Source organism: Hipposideros armiger, unplaced genomic scaffold (assembly GCF_001890085.2).
Source record: "Hipposideros armiger isolate ML-2016 unplaced genomic scaffold, ASM189008v1 scaffold_170, whole genome shotgun sequence".
NCBI classification, from domain to species: domain Eukaryota; kingdom Metazoa; phylum Chordata; class Mammalia; order Chiroptera; family Hipposideridae; genus Hipposideros; species Hipposideros armiger.
The window spans coordinates 830,490-838,273 of NW_017731520.1; positions in this window are offsets into that span (position 1 = coordinate 830,490).

Below are 7,784 nucleotides of genomic sequence, written 5' to 3' on the forward strand. Positions count from 1 at the left end.
AGCATTATCAACATTGCTCTTACACCAAAAGGCAAAATCTAAATCTACCACTTAGATACACCTTTATGTTTTCATTGTTTTTTGTGCTATGTTCCTTCTAACATCTCATATTGGTTTGGGGGATGAATTTTCTTTGTCCTATCACACATTATTTAGACATTCCTTTAGTTCAGGGCTGTTACAAAAGGCTCTTTTGGGACCCTTTGTCTTCCTTTCACGAAAGTCTGTTTAGATACCCTGAATCTATGTTGCCATCTTTTTCTCAGAGACAACTTAATATATAACACTTCTTTCTTCTGAACTATATTATGTTTAGGAGTTGGCTTTGCTGTTTGCGTTGTCATCCTTAAGTGAGCAATCCAACTTTCCCTCTCAGGCTGTTTTAAAATTTTCTATTTGCCTTTCATGTTCTATAATTTCTACATGGATTCAATTTCTGGATGAATACCTGTATGTCCAAGGTAGATTTAATTTTTTTTTTCTGCTTGGTATAAAATGTTGAGAGAATGATTTGGATAATATTTAACAGTCGTTTGTGTTAAAAATAAATAAATAAATAAATAAAAAATTAGGAGTAAAATGCAATTTCTTTACTACCTAGCCCCTAAACAAAAATTTTTAAAAACCCCAGTACAGATTACATCAAGGAAGAATGTTAGAAGCATTCTTTAGGTTGGCCAAAAGGCCAGGACATTGGCTATCACCACACCTAATTCACATTATTATGTAATTCCTGCACCAGGCAATAAATCAAGAGAAGAAAAAGAGTTATTAAAATTAGAAAGATAGAAAAATTGCCACACTTTCCTTTAACATAGTTGTCCATGCTGAAAATCAAAAGAATCTACAGGCAGTCTGTTGGAACTAATAAGTGATCAGAAATTTCATAGATTCATGACCAATGTACAAAATAATAGGTTTCTTACACACCATTAAAAGCCATTACAAAATATAATAAAATTTATATATTTTATAATTGCAACAACAACAAAAATAACGTAGAAATAAATCTAATAAAATAGTGTGAAGCACTTGGGGGAAAAAAAAGTGAAATTTTATCCTTAAAATTTTTATGTAAGATTAAAAGGCTAAAATAAATTTTCTTAGACAATTCTTATAAGAAAAATAAAGAAACAGAGTTTCATTTTTAAATGTCAAGAAGAATTCTAATTAGCAATAATTAAAATGGTATAATTTCCTCATAAATATACACAAATTTACCACTAGACTAGAACACAGAATCCAGAAATAAACTACTAATCTGTATTAAATTGCATATTTGTTAGGAAAAGTAATTAGACCCCTGCCCCTAGACACATGAAAATAAATTACAATTAAATCAAAATTATAAAATCATGAAAAGCAACACAAATATTTTGAAGAAAATGTTTTTATATGCTTGCATAGGAGAGAATAGGGAAGAATTTTATGGCTTTGTATGAAGTTTAGGATAATATTCCTGAACTAGACACAAAATAGGCAATAAATGCCATCTTTCATTTAAAATATATTCTGTACAATTTAGTGATGAAAGCCACTAAAACAAATTTAAAACATGATTTTCTTTGGGGGGAAATGTAGACTTAATGACAATAATCGACAAAGAATTAATCTCAATAGGAAGAACCTCTTACAAATAAATGAGAAAGATACAAATATACCAATATAATAAAAGAGCAGCAGCTGTGAATTGACAGATCACACAAGAGCTTACCTGAGGCCAGATGAACATAAAGTAGCTTCCCCTTATTAGTAATCAGGTGAGTGAGGATCTCGGTTCTGAAACTAGACTTCCTAAGTTCTAAAGATTCTCAGCTATTTACTAGTTCTGTATCTTTGGGCAAGTTATTTCCGTTTCTCAGGGTCCTCATCACCCAAAAGGAAAATGATAATACCACTGAACTGACATGTTTCATCTCAGAACTAAATGTTTTAGCACATGCAAAAGACTAGAACAGCACTTGGCACAAGGTGACAGCTCAAAAACTGGTGCTAATTATGATGCTGTCAGGGAGGTCTTAGGTGGAGGTAACAGGAACAAAGTCTTGACAAACATAAAGTATGCAGTTAGCCAAAAGTATCTTGAGTAGAACACAACATGTTGGAGTGGATGGAAAACTAGTGTGAAGGAGCAATATTCCAGGAAAAAAAAAAACTATGAAAACAATACATAAAATAAATCATTCATGCTAAACTTGAAAATATATAAAACTATACATTGTGTAGGATTATGACTATATAATAAATATGTCAAAGCATGTTGGGGAAGATACACAACCAACTTCAGAATAGCAGTTAGCTCTGAGAAGGACTAGAGGTAAATGGGTTAGGGAATAAAATTCAGTGGTGTAGGTAGCATTGTATTTCTTTACAAAAATAAAAATGAAAAGACCGGTAGTAAATAAGTCAAAATGTCAACATTTGTTAAATCCAGTAGATGGAAACACAAATGTCTATTATCCATTGAAATATTCTCTGTGTGTTTTAAATATTTCATAATTTCAAAAATGTTTAAATGGGTTGAAGGCAGAGCATTTTTATATGCCTGTCAGAAATATTCTTGCTTTATTTTATAGTTACTCATGTACATATTTTGACTCTACTACTAAATAAAATCCCTTGACAACACAAGCAATTTCTTTTCTAAATTTTATCCCTTAGCGCTGAACACAGTGTTTGATGCATAACAAGGATGCAATAAAAGTTTGATGAATGAATGAGTGAATGTTTTACTGGGCACTCTGGCATTTTAAATTTCAGTACAGACATCTGTAAATAATTCAAAGAAACACCTACAAAGGGCCTTATTTATTCTAAATATAGGAAACCAAATGAATATTTTTAATTATTAAATTTCTACTTACAATCATGGAAGGAAAATAATCGTGTATCCTAAACAGAGTTCTTATGCTTTCTCTCCACTTGTTTTTTATTTTAAAAGAAAAACTACAGGTTTTTTTAAATGTATTTATTCATTAAACTTTGTATCTTACTTTGTAACATTCTGACTCTCTCACAGAATCACTCCTACTATTATAGGTAAATGCTCAGAATTCTCCAACCCTAACTGAATATCCAAGGGTAATCAAAGGGAAATAAATTAAAGACTGCCAACAATAAGAGGGTCTTTAATTCTTTAGTGAATAATTTATGTTTTCCTCTCAAAAAAAGAAAAAAAAAGTAGTATTTCTCCCCTCAGGAAAAGGTAGTTAATTATTTTTTGCTCAAAAATACTTGCTCATAATTTACCTTCACTATATGTTTATCCGTGCCCCTTTTTTTTTTTTTTGGCTGTCATGACAGAATCATGAAAAACTAATCAAAAAGAGAAAGATCTTCCAAAATGAACCAGAGCAGAAAAGATCTCTCCCTCCCTCTCTCCCTCTCTCCCTCCCTCTCTCTCCCTCCATCTTTCTCTCTCCCTCCCTCTCCCTCTCTCTCTCCCCCTCTCTCTCTCTCTCTCTCTCTCTCTCTCTCTCTCTCTCTCTCTCTCTCTCTCTCTCGCTCTCATTTTTCTGAAGAGACACAAAACAATCTGATCTTCCCTGAAGATTTGTTTCAAGAATAAGTATCTAAGATAATTCCGATTTTTCTTCAGGGTGTGTGTTCTCTTTCAAGTCAAAATGTGTGAAATAATCATTTTAGAACTAAACATTTTGAATGCAATCTTATTTGGTCTTTTAATGTCTTCTAAATATTTATATGAGCTTCCGATTTCTCTCAACTTCTTTCTTACTTTTTCTTTCTTTCACTTGTTTGGCCATAATGTGTAGAAACCCTGTATATTTGTACATAATATCTGTTAATGTTCTTCATTTACTTTAATATTTCCTAATTTATTATATTTCTTACTCAAAAAAAATTACTAGTATCATTAAAAATACTAGATTTAAGTAACATACTATTACTGGTAAATATATATATGTATATATATATATATATACATATATACATATATATGTTAATGAAACAATAATTTATGGGCACATCAAAAAAAGCAAAACTAGATCTCAGTATTTTGAATAAATCTATAGGGAAAAATTCAAAGAAAGATTAAAAGATTAATCTTACAAAGAGTAGATATTACATGAAATTTTTGTGTGTTCTTTTAATAATAAATGACCAATTGCCAAAGGCAAATCTGAATTCAGAAAAGGTATACGTAAAAAATTCCTTTTGTTTCTAATTCATTTTGTTGCTAATTTAATCATATAAAATATATTCGGCTAGTTAAAATGATCTGTAGACTTATTTTACTTATGTAATCTCATTTAAACCTTTACTTATTGAATAAATAATATATGTATTTAACACATGTGATGCATCAGTCACTGTCAGATGCTGGAATAGCAAGGGTTTAACCCTGTCTCTACTTCGAAGAAGAGACACACAAACAGGATCGAAGACTATAAATGCTGGAAGAGGGAAAGAACTGCGTGTATTTTCCTCCTACTATGTACCTAGTGCCTACTACAGTGCCTGACGCATAGACAGTCCTCAAGAAATACTTGGTGCATAAATGAATTAAAAGAAGAAAATATCCATAATATAATACCAAAGCACTATGAGTAAGGAAAGAGAGTGACTAATTCAAGACATGACATGAAACCAATAGTGAATTTGATCTCATTATTCAGTTTGAGAAGATAGCATTTTTCTTTGGGGAAAATGTCTGCCATCCATACCATGTGATTCTTCTACTGGATGTACCAATCATGGGAACTTGACAACCCTTTATACACACAAGTGGCCACCCACAGAGGGGCACTTGTCCCAAGATCAGGTAATCAAACCAACTTTGGCAAATTCTCTCTACAGAAGGCAAGCAAAGCTGACGTAAGAAAAAGGAAGGAAGGAAGGAAGGAAGGAAGGAAGGAAGGAAGGAAGGAAGGAAGAAAGAAAGAAAGAAACAAAGAAAGAAACAAAGAAAGAAACAAAGAAAGAAAGAAAGAGAAAGAAAGAAACTGATATTTTGACTTCTGGAAATTTTGGTTTTGATCAACTGAATTAGGACACAGTAGCAGATGAACGATGTGTCAGCATCACTGGAAATTCTAACAAGCCAGTTGATTCTTCCTACTTGATACTGTCTCATAAAAAGGTCTTAAGGTCAGAACCTTGTAATAAAACCTAATGAAGCAGTTTATGAGTTAAAAGACCTTTTGCATCTACTATGTCATGGAATCCTTAAAAATCCCTATGAAGTAGTTCTGACATCTCTCGAAGATATCATCTCTCGTTTTCATCCAAGTGCCCTTGGTCTAAGCTGTGGGAACAGTCCCACTGACAACCTGCCTTTAGATTGTACTCCAAATTCTGTCCCTTTAGCACAACCAAATTCCCAAAACACAACCTTTATGAAATCATTTAATGGCTACTCACTGATGATAGGTAAAGTCCAAATGATTTAGAATGAGCGGTCATCTCCTAAATTCTTGCTATAAAATGCAAGTTCCAGTTTTATACCCCACCTATCAGTGAAATCATATGGTTCTTGACTTTTCTGGGTGACTTATTTCACTTAGCATAATAATCTCAAGATCCATCCATGTTGTCGCAAATGGCGCTATTTCACCTTTTCTTATGCCTGAGTAGTATTCCATTGTGTATATATGTACCACATCTTCTTTATCCAATCATCCAACAAAGGAACAAGACAAAGAAAGAAAGAAACGCTCATAGACACAGACAATAGTTTAGTGGTTACCAGAGGGTAAGGGGTGAGGGGGTGGTAGGTGAGGATAAACAGGTTTAAGTATATGGTGATGGGAGGAGAACTGACTCTGGGTGGTGAGCACACAATGGGAGATATAGATGATGTGTTACAAAATTGTACACTTGAAACCTATGTAATTTTACTAACCATTGTTTCCTCAATAAATTTGAATTAAAAAATAAAAAGAAGGCACACAAGAAGAAAACGCAAGTTCCATATATTCTGAATTATTTGCATTTTCACAAGCATGTCATGCTTTCAATCAGTTAATTTTTCTGCACTTCTATACACTGTATTTGCTCTGCCTAGAACACTTCGATAATGTTGGTCACAGGACAGTGGAATCATTTGTTTACCCGTTTAACTACCACACTGGATTGTACAGCTCGAGGCGAGCACAGTACTCCATCTCCTAATACCTGAACATAATGCCAAACACTGATTGTGGTTCACTGTTCATCTTAAGATTCAAGGAGGTGAGGTGACTTATTCGAGGCTCCATAGCTGAAGTGACTGATATTAGAACACATGCCTTCTGATTCCTTCTTGAAACTTCTTTGAGTACCTGTACCTCACTTCCCAAACACCCACCGCCCAGAGGAAGGCCACAGAACCCAGCTTAGAGAGAACCAGAAGCAGCCTCCGAGCAGTTTCACAGCCTCAAGCCCTTTGTCACCAGGATTCCGGCAGAGGGGAGGATGAAGAAGGAATATGACCAAACTCACAGTTCTTCGTATCGTCCGTTCCTGTCCAGCACTTCCATCAGTAAAGTTTACAGTAATTATGAACGGGTAAAGGTGAACTGGATTTCTTTCAAATTAGCCTTTAATGTCGCCGATGGACACTAACACAGGCTGTGACACTGACTTCATCTCGGCACCAGCAACAACTCTCTTTTCTTTCTTCACTGTATCTTTTTATTCTTGTCAACAGGGTGTTTTGGGTCTTAACAACTTCATTCATATGCCCTATGTGATATCTGAATGCAGACATTTTTTGCTAAATTTTTTGCTTTCATTAATTGCCAGTAAAATGGCCTGGATTTACTTTACATGGCAACACATTCCAATTATCTGCAGATTCTTTGGATCAGGAGACATTGGTCTTTTGGCCTCTGTCGGATTTATTCTTGTTCTTGGCAACTTGCTGTGAGCTTTTGAGTCTACACAGTTTTTCTTGGATGCTAGTTACCCTATTATCATTCTGAATTCAGACACAAAAATAAACAACCTTGCAAAAACTAACTAAAAATTACCTTTGTTTTAATTGTGTAATAATTCCTGAACTCTGAAAATGAAAATATATTCAACTTATTATTTGACAGCAAAATGACTGATAAAGGCATTTATGTCACTAATTCTAAGTGTAAACATTTTAAGTAATGTCTGCATTTTATAGCTACATGGTGGCATGATTATTAACAGAATCGTGTTATGACACAGAAGAACATAATTCACTAGAGAGATGCACAGGAAATGGGGCTTCCTTGGGGGCTGTATTGACTATCCTTTCTTATTTCTGTATTCTTGATGCTCTGGCATTTGGGGCCTCGAGGCTAGAGGGACTGCCCCTCTAAGTGCTTTCATTCCTACAGACAGTAAACAAATTCCCAGCCAGTGCTCCTTTGATACACAAACCTACCCATCCAAAACCCCCATCCTAACAAGCTCCTTTATCAGACATATACCTACCCAACTTCCCCTGCCCTAAATCCCCCGAGGGCCAGTTATGGGGCAACTGGAGACCATCCCTACAGTCCAAGGACCACCAAAGTCATTGGCCCTATTCACCCCTAAACTCACTCAGCACATCTGCCCACGTTGCCTCGCTCAGTCCTTCCCAAAAAACCCCAGCAAGGGCTCTGGGCAAAGTTCTGCGTGCTTGTCCCTCTGACTCCTGACCATCCCAGGTCCTGCCCCACAAGCCCTGCGTGGTGAGCCGCGCCTCCTGTTTGTAAGGATCAGTGAGTCTAAACGTATTCCTTCATCACAGTCATGCCTGTGTCTGTATGCCCTACCATACCTGATTAAAATGAATCTTGGGTTTTACAGAGATGTTTATTAAAATA